We start from the raw sequence: 24,142 nt of genomic DNA, 5'->3' as shown, positions 1-24,142 counted from the left end.
TTAGTTGATCAGCAGACAAAGTATAGTCTAGGGATAACACCGCATGTGCATGATGTCCCAATAGAACTTCGAGATAGAATTCTATCAGGCACGTACTGAATTGGTTGCTCAGAATGCATCGAGAGATTTGCATCATGCGACCCATCACTATCTGGAATATCGTCGCCGCTTACAGATTAATGATCATACAAGGATAGTGAGCTGGCGAAATAGATATTTCTACGAAGGAACTGGAAAAATTCCCGTATGTTTATCTGCAGTAATCAGAGTTACAGCATATTGAATAGTAGCGGCGATTGTGGATTAAAAGTGCGGGGGCAAGAACATACAAATAGTACCTGGGTTTGTGGGATATAGCGGTTGAGGGGTTTATATACATCAAAACTAAAAAAGAAAATCTACAAAATAGCAAGTTTTTATGCTCTGTGAGCTAATTTCGACAGAGGTAAAGATTGACAGTTTATCAATTCAAGTGCGGTGATAGTTTGAGATTTTGATTCAATACTATTCAATAAAACTCACGAAAGGAACAATATTACACATTTATTACCTACAATTAAAAAGGAGTACGGTGCAATTATACAATTACAATAATTTAGTATTTCACACTAAAAAACTAAGACACTAAAAAGACTGCCGAACTCACTAATGCCCGCGGCAAGCGGATGAACCATACCTCAGTGTGCATGTGCGTGTTTCTGTGGTGATTGGTAGTGTAGCGTGTTCGAATATGAAGAGGAAAGTGTTGGGACAAACTAACACCCAGTCCCCAGGCCAGAAAAATTGATCAAAGGCGATTCAAATTCCCGACCCGGCCGGAAAACGAACCCGGGACCCTCTGAACCGAAGGCCTCAACGCTGACCATTCAGCCAAAGAGTCGGACCGTATCTCAGCTAATTTTGTTAAAAAATATAGGAAAGATTTATCTGATAAGACAACAGGGCTTTTACAAATTTATTTTTTTAATAATTCCTAGTTTCAGCTGACTAAAGTGGAATAAAAATATAATTTCTCCAGAAAGCGCATGAGGGGGTGGCCTAATTGCCACTTCTGATAAATCAAAAGTCAATTGGCTGTGAAGATAATCCCTTTAAGGGCGATGGCATACATCGAGTCGGCAAGCAAATTCGGCGCTCCCTACTTTAGTTAGCATTTAAGTCTGAAAACTCCACCCAGGGGAGATGCCCGTCTGGCGGTGCTTGTGCCGACTCGGCACATCGTACTACCGATGCGCAGCGAGCCGTTTTTACTCCAAAATGTTCCTCCGTCCATTGAGTTGAATACCCCTGATTATATACACCGGTATCTGAGGCTGCTCGTATATTTTCGTATAATTTGTCATACGATTATGGATTAAAAATTAAAAAACTGAATTCACTTTAAATTACAAGTATGAGTTTGATATTTACCTCAGAGTTATAACTTAATTTGTCGTTTGTGGTAAACTGGTTTTCATAACATTTTTGTTATTTGTGTGCTTAGAAAATTAAGTACGGCAATTCATCCAAATAAGCGATTTATCTGGGTGAAATTAACGAATTTCTCTTCATCTCTCCTTGTTCGTTTAGTTACTATATCACACAATAGGATGGACCTACGTTCGTGGATTCTTTTATTTTTTTATTCTCCAAGCTAAATAAATTTGACAAAAACGTTAAACTCTTACTTCAATGAATATGTCAGGATCCATATTCTGTCGCGTCAGCAATCACTGCAGCTCGTCCACAGCCCACTCTTGAGAAAACCGTTTGTGTCATCGCCCTTAAGACAAACGTGCTATGTTTCTACAGTCAACATTAGAGATATAGACATGCGTTATTCATCGTATTTACTTCAACTCACTTTGATATATAGATAACAGATTGGAAGTATTTCACTCCCGTTCGTTTCTACATCCATGTAGTAGGACACTGCAAGGCTGCTGTTTTAGGACTAAATTTTATAGCCAGATGTGCTAAAAATGATATTCCGTTTCAGTTTTAGCCTTTTCTTTTCTTGTTGGGAATCGAACCCACGATCATGGGGCAGTCACTACCAGTGGTCAACGGAGGAAGTGAATAAACCAGTGAAGGACTGGTACGGTAGTTAATGATTCTGTAAAACTGAATTTATAATTTCGCATGGCCTCTGGAAAGGTTCATTGCGACCTAATTAGGTCGGAAGTGAATGACTAATACATTTCAAATACCCATTCCCCGACCCAGGAGAATTAAGAGTACGATGTGGGAGAAAGTTAAGATCCCGAGAATCGAACTGCGGTCTTCGGACCGAAGGTAAGAGTTCTATCCCTTCAGCTATAAATCCAGACTAAATCACCACCACCACTAAACCGCAGACCGCCATCTCCATTAATCAGGTTGTTAGTATCGGCAGCGACAGAGGCTCGTAAAACATCCTTGATAAAGGCTAATATGGTGGCTAGTGGCTGCCGCTCTAAACCCTTCAGGCTAAACGACTACTATAAGATTTCAACATCCTCCTGTGAAACATTAAGACTGTGTGAATTTAATTTCTGCCTGGGTGTTTATTCTGTGGCCCCAGGGGCTTTAACCTGGGAGCGAGGGTTAGCGACTACGGGGCCCTTAGCCGACTCCTGTAATTGCTTCTACTTGCGGAACGCTTCTCATGTTCACCTAACGTATCAGACCATCCGTGGTCAACTAATTGTTTTCCGGCGTAGACTATTAGGTTCGTAAATACTAGGGAGTTTTCTTTCACGCCCTTCCAGTCCTTTGTCTTTCTTTAGTCGATACTTTCATTTTTCGAAGTGTCGGACCCCTTCCATTTCTTTCCCTTCTGATTAGTGTTAATAGAGAATGGTTGCCCAGTTTTACTTCTTGAAACAATCACCACCACCATCCAGAAATTTCCCATTTATGATTTTTACGGCATTTTAATTTAACGAAATGCATTCTTAGAACATTATGCTTTTATTGTAACCTTAATTAGTACAATTTATGGGGAGAATTTCGTATGACATTCAGAGCCTACTCATGTCTAACTGAAACATCTGCCTCGCAGACCTGTGGAGTGTTTTAAACAGGTTTGACACATTTTGTGCAGAAGTAGGGCCTATCCGATATTAGCTGATGGAAGAAAGTAATTTGTTTCGGCAAAAGTTACTGGAGTGTTAAATTAACGGTCATAAGTTTAGTGAACTTGTGTGCCTTTGTTAACGAAGGACTTTCATACAACAGCTGAAAAGGTGCAGGGGTGTATCGACCATGTGCTGAACGAAGAGGGAAAACTGGGAGTTAAGCGGGATTACGTACTCCGTGGTTGACGGGTTCATAATTAGTGAAAAATGTTTCGTTGTCCTCATCGTGGACGACGACGAGTGTAGGTGAAGACTCCCGACACACGGAGCGAATCTAATAACTGCCGAAGACTACTAACGAGCGTATATAATTACAACGTACATTGAGTTTGCTGTCTATTCTTGTGTTATTTTGATTTTTATTGTCAACAGAAGTTCTGACATGTGACTCAGTGCGATTTGTTTGTACGAATCTAATATTGTACGTTCGATCTCTACGTATGTGTAGCTTTTATTTTTATTTGACTTTAGCAGTGGCGAAGTTAACCCGCGAGTGGTCGCTATGAGATTTTCTCACATTTTTTATTGTGATATTATTTCACAGTGATGAAAGGGAGGCGACTGTTCCTTCTTCTAGCTGAGTTTGTAACTGTCGTGAGTAGAGCGATTCACATTTAAAGGGTAAGCACCCCCTCCCCTAGTCAGAACAAAGGTTCCTATGTGCCCGTGGGCGCTGTGTGAGAGTTTCTCTCATCACGCGACCAATGACTTATGTTGAAGTGGAGCGGGAAACATACTCCTGTTGTACGCGTTAATATTTGTATTATGAGCACTTCTTGTTTTTGACAATGTTAGTGTTCAGAAACCTTACTTTGTATGTAAATATTACTAGATATAATTCATGTGGGAGATTGTTTTTTACAACTTCAGGGCGGAAGTTGTGTACATTGCATATGCTATTTTAAGTAGTAATTTGTGTCTAATAAATAGCTAATCATTTCATTTGTATCTAAAATATGTCCGGCTCCATGGCTAAATGGTTAGCGTGCTGGTCTTTGGTCACAGGGGTTCCGGGTTCGATTCCCGGCAGGGTCGGGAATTTTAACCTTCATTGGTTAATTTCGCTGGCGTGGGGGCTAGATGTATGTGTCTTCATTTCATAGACAGTTAAATGAAACCAAGCTTCATCGGTAAAGTATTCTGTCCAACACTTCCTTTCCATAATTAAAGAACTTCTGAAACCACTCAAAAAAACCTCTGCGTCCGCCAACTTCAGCTCTTCAACGACAGAAAATGTATATGATTGGAATTTAATTTTTCTTGCTGCTCTATACGCAGGCATGCGCCAGTCTGTTGTGCCAATTTTCCCATGGATATAGACTTGAGTTTTAAGGAGCTATCTCTTCCGTTAAAATGTTTGGTCTACCGGTCTTCGGAGCATCAACTACAGCACCGCAGCTATGACATTTAAATCTCGCACAGTATCACGATGTGGTACAACCGAGTTTAGAAAATGTTCGCGAAATCTTTACACTGTGCCCGTGTATCACCTTCCTCTGCAGTAGGAGTTAAGTCTCTCACGCTACTCCCGCCGGGTGGATTTTGATGTGGGTTACGCATGTGTAGAACAGGTGGTAAAGGAATCAGGAAAAGGAATCAATCCAAGGAGAGAAAATCGAAATTCGAATTTGCTGATATTTTATCTGAGTCTGAAGATTGAGAAATTACTGAATGATATGGACAGAGTCTTCAGTAACTAGTTGGTTTACATACATACATTATAGACTTATGCCTTTCAGCGTTCTTAGCGGACATGTCTGTTTTATCATTTTCACTATGTCTGGCAGGCATTTAAGTTGCTTTTTAATTATACAGCATTGAATTATATTCACGTTTATTTAGAATTTTGACATTAAGTTACAAGGAATTCTAGAAATTCTTAAATACTGTAGTTGGTCAAAATAAGTAATTTGTTGCGTCAAACTAGCCGTGGAATGCCCTGCATAGGACGATACGTGGCAGTTATTACTGCGTGGGTTCTTCCTTGGTTTGGATTATTTCTTTCAATCTTTTCCAAGTGAAGTCATTTTTAGTCTCGCTGAGATGCGAGTTAAGCGAGATGTGTCAGCTGTTATTAAAGATAGTGGCAAGTATTTCTAAAACAATGTGGTTAAAGTAATCCTAGAGAGGAAGTGTAGGTTTCCCAACAGACAATGTTTTAGTGTTGGTCGTAATGATATTGTTATAAAATGTAGCAATCTTGAAAGATACGTTAATTGGAAACTGAGTCAGATCCAGTGCTGCATTACGCAGCAATGAGACTTTTCTCTCCGTGCCTAAATATCCTTCAAACAGAAGCAACATTGACACTTCGTACTGTTACTTCGTCCTACAGTTCTATGAACTGCACATCTAAAATTAATTCATTCTGGTTCCGTAATTTAAACATATTAGCTTGTGGCATAATAAAAACTGAAGCTATTCATTCTTTAATGGTCTTTGCTTTGGGTAAAATAATATTTAGATTTTTAATTCCATTATTAGGTTATCTACAACACATTTACGGCAATAACCTGTTATGCTATTTTAAGTTATACGTTCACACTTTCTGCTGTTATCCTAAGTACAATAGAAAATTCCATCCAGTGGACTAGTATTTTTAAACTTTCCCGTAACGCTGGCAGCATTTTCTCTGAATAGCAATTCCTGTCTCAGGAGTTCCGTTCAACAGTTCCAGATAATTGTTTGCCAATATCTGAAGAGATTTTTGGTTTCTTAATACCATGTCCACATCGTTTCGAGTATCACGAAGATGTAGTTTTCGGTCACTGCCTTGTGTTTGATCTTTTTATTGCGCACGGCCAATTCCGCCTTTTAAGTGATGCAGATGAGAAAACGCTGCAGTATCTGCACATTATAATCCCACAAGAGAGGGATACCCCTGTTCTATGACGCTAAAATCCGACAGTCTGAGAAGTTTTCCATCTGTACCACTTTACTCCAGGATAGATGTAAAAGCTTATGATTTCTAATTTAAAAGTATCTTGAAAATCGCCCGGCACCCTCAAGGCAAATTAAAGCATGACTGCAGTAAACGTATACATCACTTCCACATATCCCATATTGGGAAGAAGAGTGCCACAAGTGCAAAAATTATATTTCCGAGATAATCGAAATTTAAAAATATATGCAAATATACAATACAGTATATAAAAACGGTATATAAAATGCCGTTCTTAGAAAGATTATGAAGTGTACACGGATTACTAGAACTTGGATGAATCCAAGAAATTCGAACGTTTCCGATGGATTAAACGAACTTTGATGAAATCTTGCATCGTTTTGAATAGTGTATCTTCCAAGAAAAGGTGTGACTAGATGACGAAAACTTTGCGAATCATTTTTGCAATGTTGAAAAGTATGTTGGCATTTCTGGTATGAAGCAAAATCTCTTGAAGCAGTAGTGTGGACTTTCCGAAAGTAACAATATCGGAACATTGCTAGCTTCTAAATACGAGTATGTGCCCGTTTTATTCTTCAAAACTAAGCAGGAACGCGACTGAAAGTTGTAGTAATCACCCAATGGGCAAATATATTGTTGACAATCATATACAGGAATCATCGAGGTCAAATACAATTTCAAACTTATCATTCATAAAGACTTTCCATGTCAGTATCAAGAACAGTCGTTTCAAAATTGAATGGGGAAAATCTTATTCTGTATGCCTCAGCATCATCTACCGTCATTACTTGGCATTTTGAAAATTCTACGGTGTATAAAATATGTCCTGCATTTTCTGAAAAAAGTCCTGCATTTTACAATTAGGACAAGGCAACTTTACATTGAACAGGTTTGCCAACGCTGGTGCATTATACGACACAATAGCGCATTCTACGATCTAAAGTGAACACTAGTACAGACATATGTCGTGATAATCTTGAAGTCATATCTATATTTTTCGCTATTTTTTATCGTACTTCGTTAATTTCGCCAAGTTTTATTTCCACTTTTCAGTAATTCTAAATCAAAGAATAGTTCATACTTTATTTGCCGTAAACCATTTCATTTTTACACATGTAAAAGAAACATACGAGTTATACTTCTGCTGAAAACATTCACATATGTAACAAAGCATGGATATTTGGAGAATATATAGAGGCTATCCTGCTACTAACAACGTACCTGACTTACACATCAGTCTGAAAGACATACCATGAGCTCCATATCACTAGAGTCAGAGCTATTCTGTCAGACATTACAATACGTTGAAAATTACCTCTCACTATAGACATTATCGTTTGGGATCTATGAAGCCTTCAATGCAGCTTCCATGAGATGTCCACATCCTGGTATCAGAAAAAAAATTCGAATCAAGACCAATATCTTTACCTGCCCTACATTAAGAACCAACTAGATCCGTAAACACTGAATGGTTGAAGGTATTATGTGCGAAGTTCTCGTAGGATGGGAAATTTGCCTCATTGAGACATTTTGTAATTCACTTTTCATTGCGCTTCTTCGATGAAAGTTATTCCACAAAAATTGAACAATTTCGCGAGTTTGCTTAAAATAGTCAAATTTGTATTTTCGAAAAAACGGCGATTTCGCACTTTGCGAAAAACAGGTGCCTCTACTAATAAACACTGAATCAAGTTCTTTTTGTTGTCATGCGGACAGCACTTGACATTTCCCTGGACCCTCCTACGTATGGTCGAAAAGGGCAGTTAGGTCCGGAGAATTAAGACCGTTTGTTTTGGTTTCTAGGTCAGCTGCTGCGAAGCAGTGTACAGTCCTCTAGTATATAGCACATTCTACTGCACGTTTGAGTATGAACCGATGCCTACGTTATTATACAAGGCCGGGAGATGCCGTGCAGCGACTGGGTAACTCGAGTTCAGAGCTCTGCCACCAGGATCGCGCTTTACCACCCAACATATGACCGCACTATACGGATAATCCAGATCATCGTTTTGTAACTTAAATTCGTATTGAAAAGAAGTCCGTAATTTTCCTTTGCCGTTATCTCTGCAAATAAATGATTTGAAATCGTGTATTCATTACTGTGGTGCTTCAGGACTGTGCATTGTGTTTACTGGCTGAGTTTTTTTTTTTTTTTTTTTTTTTTTTTTTGCTAGTTGCTTTACGTCGCGCCGACACAGATAGGTCTTATGGCGACGATGGGACAGGGAAGGGCTGGAAGTGGGAAGGAAGCGGCCGTGGCCTTAAGGTACAACCCCACTATCTCCCGGACGTAATAACCTTATAGAAAAAGATTTAGACTAGTGTAAATGCTACGAAATATATCTCAGTAAATATATTAAACCTCTGCAGGCTTTCCACATTATCCTTATAAAGACCTATATCACATGTAATTCTTACATAACTACTTAATTTATATGTAAACATGCTCAGCTTAATCATGAATTACTACCAACTTCCTCTGGAGATACTTAGTTCTCTTTTTTCCGAGACGAATTACTACCGATTATCAGCACTAACTGTTATCACCAGCACTAGATCATACAGAGCTAATACTAGAGAATAATCATGACTGGAAGGAACATGTGATTTAGTAGATTGGCGTTGACATTGACATCTTCGATTTTGAAAAATGTATGGGACTGCTATGGGATCCAGCTTGCGTCTGTCCCACTTTCACCATCTATATGTATATAAAATAACATTTGTCTGTACATTGCTCAGAATTTAAAAAGGATGGTATTTCTGTATCAGTCGTGTCCAACGTAACAAGGAAATGCACTTTTTAATTTTCCGTAATTTCTGTCTGTATGTACACGCATCACGAGAAAACGACTGAAGTGAATTTAATGAAAATCGGTACGCAAAGTCAGGAAACAAGTCGCTACAATCTAGGCCACAAATAACTTTATTCGCGCTAAGTGAAATGGTAGTTTAGGGGAAGGCCTAAAATTTAATTGTCAAATATTTGATATTAGTGGTCTTAATGAAAATCGGTATGCAAAGTCGGGATAATTAAGTATATGATCTAGCCTACAAATAACTATTCACACTGTATGAAATGGTAGTTTAGGGGAAGTCCTAAAATTTAATTCTCAAATATTTATGTCTGTGGTCGTATCTTAATGAAAATTGGTTCCCAAAGTCGGGGAATAAGTCTCTACAATTTATGTTATAATTGTATTCACGCTGAATGAAATGGTACTTTAGGGGAAGGCCTAAAATTTAATTCTCAAATATTTGTTATTAGTGGTAGTATCGATAAATACTACATAACTAAAGTTATATGGTATTAAATTTCCGATCATTTATGTCTTATTGATTGTTACCAACTATGGTCAGAGATATTCATGGATTTGGATTTTTGTTAGTAAGTCCATATCAACTCAGTCACGAGAACATGGGTAAGCAGAATTTAATGAAAATCTGTATGTAAAGTCTGAGAATAAGGAACTACACTACGCTATAAATAATTTTATAAGACGCCCTAATATAACAGTCTAAAGAAAACTAAATGAAGGCCTACAATATAAAAAGCTCATAAAATTGATGAACAGTAACATTACATTGACCATTGTTTGTTGTGATGTGCTTTGTGTCTTACGTTGCCGATAGATAGGATTACTGCTGCACACCGAGTTTTTATTCGCTTTACGTCGCACCGACGCAGATAGGTCGTACGGTGACGATGGGAGAGGAAAGGGCTAGGAGTGTGAAGGAAGCGGCCTTGGCCTTAAGGTACAGCCCTAGCATTTACCTGGTGTGAAAATGGGAAAACAAGGAATACCATCTTCAAGGCTGCCGACAGTGGAGTTCGAATCCACTATCTCCTGGATGCAAGCTCACAGCTGCGTGCCCCTAACCACACGGCCAACTCGCCCGGTCGTACCGAGTGTAACAGCCTGCCTGAATATTGGCGGGAAGTAGCTGAGGAGTTGGGTAACTTCTTTAGCATGTCATTCCTCTGGTTCATACATTTTCTGATACTGCTGGTACGTAACACTGGTTCATAATAGCATTCGAGCTATTCAATCCCTACTCTGAGGCACTGATTGGAATGAGTAGTTTGCATATTTCACGGAACAATAGCACAGGAGTGTTCACGGCAGTCTGCGGCATTCCAGCCCTGGAACTTTGGACTGTTAGATCGGCACCGTAGTACTGTTCGTTAAAAGTGAGAAAATGTGCTGTTTTTCACTTGAGTATTTTGTATGATTCCTACTGACGTGTTTACTATGACCTATGTTGACTTTAGTTAGGAAATCCACAAAGCCAATCTTTCTGAGAATCTCGTAGTGAAGCACGGGTATATCAGCTAGTTCTGGCTAAGTTCGGCGGTAAAATGGGGATCACAGATACGACTAATCACTCAAAGGCAGATCTTGTCGTGGAGTAGACTTCGACCACATTGAGAACAGATTGGGATTCTTTGGGGTGAAAAAACTTTTCATTTGACTTTATCGCAACCTGACTAACCCGGTACATCGTAAGTTGTTGGCATATTCTCATGCGGTAGTAAATTCAAGCACAGCCGAAGTATATGCCCTACTTCTCAAATACTTAATACTATTCACTTTTCAGTTCACGAAGAATTAACGCCAGATATTTTGCGCGTACGAAACTACCGAAAGAGACCATAAGCTGTTTACACACTTCCGCTTTAAGTCTACAAAAAAGCGCGCCTACTTGGCCTTTATATCGACAGCAACGCTGCAGGCGGCGGAGAACATGTACACCGTTTCTGTTAACATGTGATTCAGAAGGAGTCCTCACTATGTATTCTATTCGTCATGGTTTCAGCCTCCACAATCACTTTGTGATATCTAAGTTCGACTGTAGATCAAAATACTGAAATATCCATTACAGTATGTAGTCAACATGAATGGTTTAGTTAGGCGGTATCGTCGTTGGTATGGGTTAAATATCGCATGGGGAGAAGTGGGCGAGCTAATAGGCAGGCAGCCGGAAGGGCCTTTGAAAAACGTCGCACTGGGCTATGTACACTCAACCGAACAAAAATTAGACAGCAAAAAAATTGTATACATTCTCGAAACGCGGTTATTCGTAAACTGGATAGCCGGTGGGCGAAGAGATGACTACGCCCTGCACATTCTATTTCAAACAAGGGGATTTACCAGTACTGAAGATGCCCATTGATGACCCATATTTCAAAATTCAAAATTTAACAGACAAAATAGAGGATTTGACGCCCGATACGATAGTTCAGGAAATTGATTTCCTTCAATACGGAGAAATTGAATATGCGACGTCCGGTAGGTCTGAGTGCCATACACCACGGCAGTCTGAGGAGCAAGAACCGTTGAATTTTAATTATTTTCTAAAATATCTTCCCTGGCTAAAATGCCGACTTATTTGCCAATATCTACTAATTTATTGGATAATACAACGATTCTAATAATATTATCTGTTCTTGAAAGCTATCCGGACGACTGATGTATTTAAATGTTAGACATTCATAAAATTCATATTACATCCAGAGATGGAAGTAATTGAGTAAAAGTAATATAATTACTTTTAACTATTACATTCTTAGTAAATTTTAATCTATTTTAAAATGTGATTTTTACTTGTAATTTACTTCTTGAAATAAAATTGTGATCTTTACATTCTAGATATACTGTACATTGCACGGAAGCAGAAATATGAAAACGAATTGATAGCTTTTTCAGTTTTACAGCAGAACCAGTAGCTTCACTAGTTCTGTATGAGGTACTTTCAAAGACATTCCAACGATATTCTTCGTATTAAACAGGTATTCCTTGAAGTGCCCCTGTAGGGAGTCGTTCATTAAATTCAAATGTACACTTCCCCATGATGACACCGAGGATTAGCGATTAGAATTTTAAGAAATTTATTTTAAAAGTAAATTGAAAAAAAATTTCAAATGCTGAAGTCATGAACTAAAATAAGTGATTGAAAAATATAAATTCGAAAATCCGAAAGCATGTTTTGTGTCTCCTAGTGATGGCCACTTAAAGCCTCTATACTAAAAAATACCAGACAAAATGAAGTAATATATTCATTTTCCTTTTGTATTATTCCGAGCCCAGGCGAAAAAAAGCGATTTCCTTAATAACGTTCTAGAAAGTAATTTTAATTTCACCGATTACTTGTTGAAAAAGTAATTTGTAATCTTAACTGAGTAAAACATTTCTCAAGTAACTAATCGAGCCTAATTGCTGTACTTTCTTGTACTCTTCCCATCACCGATTGCATCCAACGTAACAAATATCGTTAGAACGACAAATGCTGCAGATTTCTAATACACCGAAACCCAAAAACAGTCTCGTCAAGTAACGAACACTGAGGAACGCGCACTCAAATACTTTGTCCTAAGAAAAATATTCACTTCATTAAGAATACAGGTGGAAAACACTCCACAAAATTAGTAATCTTCAAAAGTAAAGATTCTGTCTACTTGCACAAAATTAAAGGTATCGTGATTTTCAATCTATCCCAGTCTAATGGGACACCGAATGATTTTAGGGTGGTGAGAAAACAGCCTATCTGCCGTCATTCTAATCATCAGTTAGGCTTTTAAGATCTAAAAGCCCGAATAATATTTACACATTGTTTTAAAATCAGCCTTCCGAAGTACCAAATCAAAGTTTACATTTCCATACCAGCGAGGTTTAACGTCTAAACTTTTCAAGTCTTCAGCTACCTTTAAAAACAATTCATCCATGACAAAGTCTTCAGTTAGCAATACTGGGAATAACCAATCGCCAATACCAATATTGCACGAAATTCACTAGCTATACTACGGTTGACCTGTATCTGCTTCATATACTGCCATTTTGTAAGCAATGTGCTAATGGAGAATATCGTTATAAGCTAACTCTCCTAAAAATAGAAATCGAATCTTCAGGTTCTGTATTTCAAACTGACGAGTATTCTCCAGTCTTAAGTAAACCAAGTCTGAGGTGGTGCTTTTAGACCAAAAATTCACCATGGAGGTAACATTTCAGTCCATTTCAGATAGAAGTAAATTAACTTGTTTGAAGAAGTTTAAAACCGAAAATATAAAAAGGCGGTATGAAATTTCACGTCTTGTTCATTTAAGTTTTGTCTGATAGGCTATGGTTTACGAAGTTACCAATTTAGTCTGATGTCAATGTACGGTGTAAGAATTATCGAAACATTGACAACTGTATCGTGGGTTTTGTAAAGCGAACAAGTATGTTATCGATTAGTTATAACGATGACTATTCAAAGCCATGCTATTGTGCACTACCTTAACTGAACCAGCTTTAAAATGCTTGCTTTCTACGTATGTCTTAGAAAGTGCGATCGGCTGCCGCACGTAAATATTTAAGTGTAATATAATCACGAGTTTATTTTTTGGTGTACAATTCTTGATATATACAGTATACTTAAATCAGTGCATTTAATATAATAAATGTATATACATCAATACTGTAACTTATTGTTGAAAATAGATAATTAGTATAGGATATTTTACTTAAATACAATTGTTCTGGATATAAACATTTATTAATTTATGTATGTTAAAAGTATCGGGGGCTTGTATATTAAGTTGTTAATGTACCTTTTCTATGTATTATATATACACGATTGTAACTAAGCAAAAATTACTAAGATTAATCAACTAAATTGTCTCTTCTCTACAGGGCCGGTTATGGAGAGATAAATAAGAGCTAATGAGATGAAATAAATTAAGTGATAGTAGGAAGGGAGAGAGTGAAACCTGCTGCCACTACATAACTTACGCCTGTCGCATAGCACGGAGTAGTCTGCTGAAGGTTTAAAGTCTATCCGACGAACGAACGCCAACAAAGCCATACACCATCACTCCATTTGAACACTGCGGAGAGGTTTGGAATTGAACCCAGGCTTTTGGCACGCGATCTTAAGCGATTAGAAATTATATACCAACACCTCTCCTACCTTGCCGGTCAACCAACCAACGGGTCTCGAACCGGCTAACCATGGTGTCAGACCATATAGGCGTGACACCGTAACTATGACTACCAGGCGGTATTTACATTATTAATATTATTCATAAATTAGAAGTATGAAACATGAAAGTAGTGAGAATGATTGCTGGTACTAACAGGTGGGAACAATGGCAGGGGGTACTCTGAATGAGGAGATAAAGGCTAAGTTAGGAATGAACTATGAAGCTGTACGCAAAAACAGACTTTGGTTGTGGGGTCATATGAGGCGATTGGGGGAGGATAGGTTACCTAGGATAGTAATGGACCGTTATGGAGGGTAAAAAGCAGAGAGGGACCAAGACGATGGTTACTCCGTTTTTGACGATTTGAAGATAAGAGGTATAGAACTAAATGAGGCCACGGCACTAGTTGCAAATAGAAAATTGCGGCGACGTTTAGTAACTTCAGAGGCTTGCAGACTGAACGCTGAAAGGCATAACGGTCCATAAAGATGTGTTATTTACATTGAAAACTACAGGCAACTATGAATGAAATATTTTAACACAAATGTATTTCTTGCCTTTACTTTTCAAAGTTGGAACTGCTATAAAGTAGGTAATTAAAAGTAATAGAGTAATTACAACGAGGTAAAATTTTGTACACTATGCATGTACAAAAAGCTGTCTTATCGAGTGCAAAAAGTACTGTACGCAGTATCTAGTTTTAGAAAGAGTACCTGAATCATTTTCAATTCATTATAGAACCACTCGTTTAGCGAGGGAAACAGCCTTAAGATTTAGAGTCCTTGAGAATCTAAATATGATACAGTTCAAAACCATACGAGGTTAACTATTTCAATACTATTCCATATTCTAGAAGAATTCGAAGTGGCAAGACAACGAGAGACTTAACTCTTAAGACTAGTTGGCACAACTTCAAAAGTTAAATTTCAAGATCAACTTTCTGAACCTTTTGATATTATCACAGAACTTCGACAAGGAGATTGCTTATCCCCGTTATTGTTCAATCTTGTGCTTGAAAAATGTTATCAGGATATGGGAAAAATGACAAAAGGGAAACTTCGACCATTGGAGGCATATCACTAATTAACAGAAACAGGAGAGGAAAATATTGAGGAAAATCTTTGCTGCAGTTTACTGAGAGGGAATCTGGATGAAACTAAAATCTCGGGAGCTTTATCAGCATTCTGAAAAGAACACAGACACCAAGGAAAGGCGATTAATGTTTTATGGTCGCATTCTCAAAATGAACAATGACAGGCTCGCCAAGAGGATTCACAACCTAGCTTTTTGTTTTTAATGCTATTTGTTCGTGGCGTCGACCTCAAGATCTTTCGCCAATACCAATATTGTACGAAATTTACTAGCTATATTACGGTTGACCTGTATGGAGTTAATATCTTTTTCCACTACTTACACCATACGTTATGAACCTGCGTGTAATTGCGGAAGTGCAAAGTGTTGAAGGCGACGAAAGGAACGTTAAGGATGACAAACACCCAGTCCCCAGGCCAGGGATATTAATCATTTACAATTAAAACCCCTGACCCGGGGCCGGACAAGAACTGGCTTAGTGAAACACAAAGAGTCCTTCAGGAAATTTGCATCTCACAGGCATTATTGGAGATAGACCACTTCAAAAAAGCAGTCCACAACCAATCATTTTGCTGAGAAATTGAATACCAGGACCAATAAATCATGGACTGAAGAACGAAGGAAAATGTTCAGTGCCCTGATGAGATTTTGGGAGAAGAAAAAATCAAAATCAGCTAGATAAGTTCTATCGCGCTCCACAGATGTACACAACGCTGTGATAATCATAATAGAAGTATGCTTTCTTGATACAACTACTTAGCAACTTACTATACACTTAATTGACGAGTACGTCGCTTTCAAGGACGTAGAAGGGAAATATTAAACAATTTGCGAAATAATTCTTGTTGACAGACTATGCGTCAGGAGTGAGGCACAAACAAATGACTAGCACCATTTGACGTCTCCGAAGGTCAAGTTGACCCACAAAGCATGTCTCACTTCTGAATATCGAGAAAGCCGAATTAAATTACTGAAAAGGTTTCTTTGAAGAAAATTTTTATATTCTGTATAAATATAATCGAGGATTGTGGCGACGTTTAGTAAATTCTGAGAGGCTTGCAGACTGAACGCTGAAAGGCATAACAGTCTATAATGCTATTGTATATAAGCAAATCTTGCATAGGCCTACTCAAGTACTACGCCAGCATGAAAAGCAAGTATTTACAGTATGCTGTTACTAACAAATAACCTCTAATTCAGTGAAAGAATGGCCCTTACTTCAAGACAGAGGTTTTTACATTACTCTGAAGGGAGATATGAAATATTTAGCAATATAAATCAATATTATCGAAGTTTTAAAGTCCCGAAATGATACCTCTCACTATGTGTGTAACTTCACAAAATACTGAATTTCTTAGTAACAGTAGGTAGTATTTTCGCTTTGTATAGTCCAAACCCCTTTAACACGTAAAGGCCAAGTTCAGGTTTGATAGTTTTATTGTATTAGTAAAGAAAACCAATTTCATTTACTAGCAAAAATTTTCTACAGTAATTCAAATATTCCCAGAAATCTTTCCAAACATGCATGCCATTTATTTGAAAGACATTAAATAATAACCACTTCGGCACTTGCATCAAGAGCACATGGTAGCCCAGTATTACCGCAGTAACATGGTCTGACCGGAATTAAAACGTCAAATCTATCAATGTGTTTTGCCATTCAGCAGCAAACTTAGTTTCATGTAGGTTCGTACGGATTGTAGATCACTTACGAATTTCTAGTTTCATTTCGTCACAGTCCATCCTTTACCTTCAAGCTCAATAGGGCCTGTAGTTTAAAAACAAATTATCTACTGCTGTATTCTATTCACAATCTAATCGTTCGAAGTACCAAGCTATTGCGAACAGGATTTAATGACAATGTTGACTCGTGAAATAAGTTTCGACACAAGGATTCAGTGTGTAAGCATTTAACGCATTTAAAGAAATCAATTTCACTTCGAGGGAATAAAAATATTTCCACGTACACTTAGTTTAGCAGTATATTCTGTAGAAACTTTCAGCAGTTATCTAGAAATGAATGCTTCGAGTTAGTCGAAAGTTTAAAAGAAGGCAGAGAATATATAAGCGTGTTTTAAAATCTGTTTTACTATAAATCAAATTCTGCAACCAATGGTTCAAAAATATTTTATAAGCAATTGGCAAAAATTTCACTTTGGTTTAAGTTCTATTCAGTTTTATTTTCTTTCACACAGCTCCTTAGCAAATATTAGCAGAAAATTTTAGCTTCACACTCCATATTTCTTTAATTTCATTGATAAAATGCATTCCGGGATAGATACATACGTTAAGTTTTGAATAAATCTGTCTTTCTTTGAAATAGAATATTCTAGAGTTTGTTACATATGGGCCACTTGTGTTCTAATGGGACAATTTAAACAGTAAATCTCCGCATCCAGCAAACTAAATGAATATGTACGAAATGAATGTTTGATTTTAAAAATAATCTCTTTCAAGCTGCCAAATATTTCAATATACAACGCAAAGAACCCCTCCCCCACACGTACAAGTTCTAGAAACAGTAGTTCAGTTTATCGAGCTGAACATCTGCAATTCGAATAAGTCGATTCATCCAGCAAATAAATGCATCCATATACAGACCTCTCAAATACTCAACTGCAATAAGTAAATGTTGAAACAGTCAATGTTACATAATCCAGGCAAGTCTGTTCCTCTGAACGGAACCACCACTTACCTTTTGCTGCTGCCGGACGGTAATGCACTCTCCTCACAACAGACAGGTTTACAACTGACAGATGATAGTTCCTTCCAAATCGTCGAAGATGTCTGAAACAACGGAATGACGTAGTTCGTTCATGTGACCTCACGTTGACCTATCGGAGGGTACCATAATGCCATATTACTAATGCCATCTATTGAAGGGATTATTGAGACTCTCATTTTCAAACGCGACCTGATTCTGCATTTCTTATTGGTATTGACAACTTGGAACCAAATAGGCAAGTCTTGACTGTTATAATAAGGGTAGGAGATGAATTTATCGGTACTAGGTATAGCCTTATGTAATAATACTGGAACTTTAATTTTGAGTTTATAAGGACAGGGATTACAAATGTTCAGGTCATCTTTCTGAGTTTTAACTACTCTGCTCAACAAATTCCAACTTTATCTGCTACAAGCACAAAAAGAGGTCATTTCAACTAAATTGAACCTCCTGAATACAAAAATGACAGTAAAACCTTCGTAATACATAACGTTTTCGTGCGACAGAAATGAGCTGGATTCTGGCAAAAGCGACAAAATATTTCAGTATATTAGCATTCAGTTCTAATCTTGTCATGAATATACTTCTTAAACTATTCACTATGGTCATAAAACGTCTTTATTTCCAATTTGTTAAATACAATTCCTTATTTTTATTTTTAAACTGATTTATTCTCGCTAACAAACGTGAAAGTGGAACCTAAAATAAAGTACAGTAACATCAGAATTAAACACGGTAGCTCTCTGATAAATGCAGCTCGTATATTACAATTACGACGTTTATTTTAACCTTATTTTATTTCTTCTTTTTGTTGCATCAGTCACTTTCTCTAACTAAAAACAGTATTCACCGATAATATGGAGATCCTATCTACCATGGACTTCTGTTCCATCTGCTGAATCTCCTGGTGGAATATCTCTCCGTGTTCGTCACTTAGAGCTCCTACATTCTCGGGGGAAAATCCAGGTGTGAATGGAGAATTTGTTTTAAACATCCCACATCCTGGATTTTGGTAACTGTCAATGAGCCATGGGGTTAGTTTGCTATAGCCTAGTTAACTTCTAGCCATATCCAGTGCATTTCTCCTCTGTGACATGGTTTTCAATGTTTGTCCAACGGGGCACATTCAGTCTCGTGAATACCAATAAATATAAAAGTAGGGAAAATCTCGAGTTAGGGCATTCTAGAAGTGGTTTACCTTGGTGTGTCCCTAATCATTCCGAATACCAGTTCTGATATTACCACCTCACAGGCTGTTGACCTGACTTAACAGTGCGGACGTGGCAGCTGAGTGAAATCGTTACTAGATTCTCACCAAAATGGCAATGGTTCTAATCCCCGTCAATGCATGCCGGATTTATGAAATGAAGTCACGTCCTTGTTGTTCCGATTCCACATCAAACTTGAAGTCCTGTTGCTGAGATCACGATATCGGTTTTTACACTGTGTTTTACGTCACGCCGACACAGAGAGGCCTTGTGGCGATGATGGGATAGTAAAGGACTAGGAGTGGGAAGAAAGTGGCCGTGGCCTTAATTAAGGTACAGCCCCAACATTTGCCTAGTCCGAAAATGGGAAACCACGGGGAAAAGTCTTCAGGGCTGCCGACAGTGGGGTTCGAACCCATTATCTTCCGAATGCAAGCTCACAACTGTGTGACCCTAACCGCACGGCCAGCTCGCTCGGTGACGTAAAACTATAAGCTAGCTTGCTTATTTACAGACCTTAAGCAAACCAAACGTTGTACTTCTAACTTAATGGACAAAATTTAAATTAAAAGCCCAATCCACATCAGCAGCAAGCAAGCAAACGTTGTACTTCGACGTCACAAGCAGGTAAAAATTTAAATAAAAGATATCCGTGAAACATATTTTTAAAGAAAATTAACTTCATAATTCGCCTTTGCTGGTGAGATGTAGTGTTTACAGTGCACTATGTTTTCTGGTATGGGCTAGAATAAATTTGTTACTTTCATTGACCTGTCTGTCTCATCCTTGGCTTTGACAATATGAAAGTGGCTGAGGTATGCGTGATGCTAGTAATACCATTCCTTATGCAGCCAGTCCCTGTTATGAATGGTGTGAAAATGTCGCTCATAGGGTCGGTTGGTGCATGCATTTCAGTGGGCCTGGCAGACTGATATGTAATAGCAACTTCTGGCTTGGTGAGGAAAGCACCGGGAAACTACCTCACTCCTCATTTCCCTAGTATGCCTCTTCAGTGACGCCTAGGCTGTTTATGACAGCTGTTGGCGGAGCTGTGGAGGATCAAACCAGCCTTCGGGCTGAATACCCAACATACATACAATTCGGATATAATGATGTCTGAGTTTTAAAAATCTGCACTGATGAAATGAGTTATCACTCCTGTTGCTCCTTGAAAGTGGTCAATAATCCTGTGTACAGTAATTATTTTGTGTGAAGTTTGGAAACCTGTGTGATTAGTGGTGTTTGTACTGATGAGGTGTGCTTGAAATTAATTGCATTTACGAGTAGGACAGGCGTCGGTCCCGCGGTGTAGGGACAGCGTATCTGACCCTTACCCAGATATTGGATTCCTGGCCAGGGCAGGGATTTTTACCCGGATCTGAGGGCCGGTTCGAGGTCCACTCAGCTTAAGTTATGTGATTACGATTGAGGAGATCGAGAAAATTCGTCGCACCGACACACGATTCCTCGTAATCTGCAGGACTTCGGGCTGCGCAGCGGTCGCTTGGTAGGCCATGGCCCTTCGGCGCTATTGCAGCATGATTTTCTTTTTAGGATTAGGATAGAGGTGACAGTCGTAAACTATTAACAATTTACTTTACGTTGCTTTCACACAGGCAGGTCTTACATTGACAGTGGGGTAGGGAAGAGCTAGCAGTGGGAAGGAAGCGACCGTGGCCTGGAGTGGAAATGAGGAAACAGCGAAAAACTAACTTCAGGCTTGCCGACAGTGGGGTTCGAACCCAATATCTCCCGAATGCAAGCTGATAGCTACGTGACGCAAATCATGCAGCCATTTGCTTGATGACAGTGCTATAGACTGAGTCAGTAAGTGTGTACACTTCAATTATTTCCAGATCCGTTCAACATATCAACATTCTATATTCAATAATAATGTTATTCATTTGTACGTCCACTACATTTTTACGGTTTTCGGAGACGCCGAGGTGCCGTAATCTTGACCCGCAGGAGTTCTTTTACTTCTTCTTCTTTATATGTTTACCCTCTAGGTTCGGATTTTCCCTCGGACTCAGCAAGGGATCCCACCTCTACCGCCTCAAGGGCAGTCTCCTGGAGCTTCAGACTCTGGGTCGAGGGATACAACTGGGGAAGATGACCAGTACCTCGTCCAGGCGGCCTTACCTGCTATGCTGAACAGGGGCGTTGCGGGGGAATGGGGTGATTGGAAGGGATATACAAGGAAGAGGGAAGGAAGCGGCCGTGGATTTAAGTTAGGTACCATCCCGGCATTTGCCTGGAGGAAAAGTGGGGAAAACCACGGAAAACCACTTCTAGGATGGCTGCGGTGGGAATCGAACCCCCTCTACTCACTTGACCTCCCGAGGTTGAGTGGACCCCGTTCCAGCCCTCGTACCACTTTTCAGATATTCGTGGCAGAGTCGAGAATCGAACCCGGGCCTCGGCGGGTGGCAGATAATCACACTAACCACTACACCACAGAGGCTGACGAGTTCTTTTACGTGCCAGTAAATTTACCGAGACGAGGCTGACGTATTTGAGCACCTTCAAATACCACCGGACTGAGCCAGGCTCGAACCTGCCAAGTTCTTGCGGATATTAGAATTTAACTTTGTGCTCATCGCATTGTTGCCAGTGTTTTGTTTGTTCTCCCCCTCTCCTCCCGGAAGAGTGATACCATTTCGTGTTTTGTAGGCCTACTTGAAAAATGTGGACGATTTGGTTTTCATTTCTTATATGTACTTTGCGCTGACAATATTAATATTTTTGTATGTGTGCTATGTGTGTTCCTTGTACATGGAGGATTACCAAATGTTGATACAACAAAGGTCAATTAAATAAGTAATAAACCTGCCAAGTTGGTGTCAGAAGCACAGCGCTTCAACCGTCCGAACCACTCAGGCCTGGCATTCTATATTCATATATATATATTTGCTATCTGTTTTACGTCGCACCGACACAGATAGGTGTTATGGTGACGATGGGACAGGAAAGGCCTAGGAATGGGAAGGAAGTGGCCGTGGCCTTAACAGTCCCAGCATTTGCCTGGTGTGAAAATGGGAACCCACGAAAGACCATCTTCAGGGATGCCGACAGTAGACGGACGGCCAACTCCCCCGGTATTCATATTCTTAAATAGTATTTCGGGGATTGTAAAGGCATACGCACACTTACTTCCGAGGGATTATTAGTAATGGAGATATTGATAGCAATTTACTGTTAAAAATAAAACTACGCAGTTTTAATTCGCCAGCGTACTAGACTTCAATCAATCAATCAATCAATCAATCAATCAATCAATCAATCAATCAAGATTTGTATTTAGGGCAGTCGCCCAGGTGGCAGGTTCCCTATCTGTTGTTTTCCTAGCCTTTTCTTAAATGATCGCAAAAGAAATTGGAAAATTGGAAAATTATTGAACATTTCCCTCGGTAAGTTATGATTTGTAAGTGTTAGTTTCTTCAGTCTGCCGAAACTAATTTTCAATAAACACATTTATAAAGTATCTGGAAAAAAAGAAAACATGGCAACAGTATTATACTTGAAAAAGAAACAATTATTCTCTTTAATATATTAGGTTTGTAAGTGTAATGCTATTACTATACCGGGCGAGTTGGCCGTGCAGTTAGAGGCGCGCAGCTGTGAGCTTGCATCCGGGAGATAGTGGGTTCGAATCCCACTGTCGGCAGCCCTGAAAATGGTTTTCCGTGGTTTCCCATTTTCACACTAGGCAAATGGTGGGTCTGTACCTTAAGGCCACGGCCGATTCCTTCCCACTCCTAATCTATCCTATCGTCGCCATAAGACCTATCTGTGTCGGTGCGACGTAAAACAAATTCTACAAAAACAAACCTTAAATGAGACAAATTCGGCGGAGAATTTGATTTCAACGTAGGATCATTCCTTTGGGAGCTAATCAGTATTCACAACTATACTCCTTCAAATGTGGCTTTGAAGGTCGTTTCGATGGCTGTTCAATCCGAAAGGGTTTGAAGATGCTCAAATACGCCAATCTCGTTTCGGAAGGTGTACCGTAAAAGTAGCTAGTGGGACGTGAAACCAATATAATAATAATAATAATAATAATAATAATAATAATAATAATAATAATAATATCCGCCTCTGTGGTGTAGTGGTTAGTGTGATTAGCTGCCCCCTCCCGGAGGCCCGCGTTTGATTCCCGGCTCTGCCACGAAACTTGAAAAAGCAGTAGGCCGCAAGGGCTGGAACGAGATCCACTCAACCTCGGGAGGTCAACTGAGTAGAGGGGGTTCGATTCCCACCTCAGCCACCCTCGAAGTGGTTTACCGTGGTTTACCACTTCTTCTCCAGGCACGGGATGGTACTTATCTTAAGGCTACGGTCGCTTCCTACCCTCTTCCTAGTCTATCCCTTCCAATCTTCCGCCCCCCTCCCCACAAGGTCCCTGTTCAGCATAGCAGGCGTGGCCACCTGGGCGAAGTATTGGTCCTCTTCCTCAGTTGTATCCCCGGACTCCAAGTCTCACGCTCCAGGACACTGCCTTTGAGGCGGTAGAGGTAGGATCCCTCGCTGAGTCCGAGGAAAAAACTAACCCTGGAGGGTAAATGGATTACGAAGTAAATAAATAAATAAATAAATAAATAAATAAATAAATAAATAAATAAATAAATAATTCAGCACGAAGGCTGGTTCGATCCTCATCAGCTGTCAGATAGCTGAGGCGTCGCTAAAAGTGGCATACTAGAGAAATGAGGAGTGATGTAGTTTCCCGATGCTCTCCTCACCGGGCCAGGAGTTGCTACTGAACATCAGTCTAAAATGGATACTCCAACCGACCCTATGAGAGACATTTTCACACTATTAACAGAGAGTGGCTGCACAAGATCACTCTTACATCAGTCATTTTAACGTTGTCAAATCCAAGGGCGAGACTGAGAGAGATATTGAGTACCAGGGGGAGAGTCATGTAGAGCCGGACATCTTCTAGCACCGTACACTTATCTGTTCGCGAAAATGTCGCAATATAGCAGCATTTGACTGAGTTCCATTGAGACACGTCTCCATACATATACAAAGGCAGGGATTATGGGTACCGAGCAAGTGGCCGCGCGGTCCGGCTCACGTAGCTGTGAGCTTGCAGTCGGGAAATAGTGAGTTCGAACCGCACTGTCGGAAGACCTGAAGATGGTTTTCCGT

General features: G+C 39.3%; 1 protein-coding gene across 2 annotated transcripts in view; it reads right to left on the bottom strand.

The window, feature by feature from the left end:
- Positions 1–17,835, bottom strand: part of LOC136874929 (neurofilament medium polypeptide) — a 102,021-nt gene extending 84,186 nt beyond the window's left edge. For both annotated transcript variants that reach the window (XM_067148641.2, XM_068227930.1), the window contains exon 1: positions 17,748–17,835. The gene's annotated coding sequence lies outside the window, so the exon portion shown is untranslated. The remainder of the gene's footprint in view (positions 1–17,747) is intronic.
- Between the last annotated feature and the right edge of the window lie 6,307 nt (positions 17,836–24,142).

Source organism: Anabrus simplex, chromosome 5, assembly GCF_040414725.1.
Source record: "Anabrus simplex isolate iqAnaSimp1 chromosome 5, ASM4041472v1, whole genome shotgun sequence".
NCBI lineage: Eukaryota > Metazoa > Arthropoda > Insecta > Orthoptera > Tettigoniidae > Anabrus > Anabrus simplex.
This window is presented reverse-complemented; position numbering and strand designations above follow the sequence as displayed.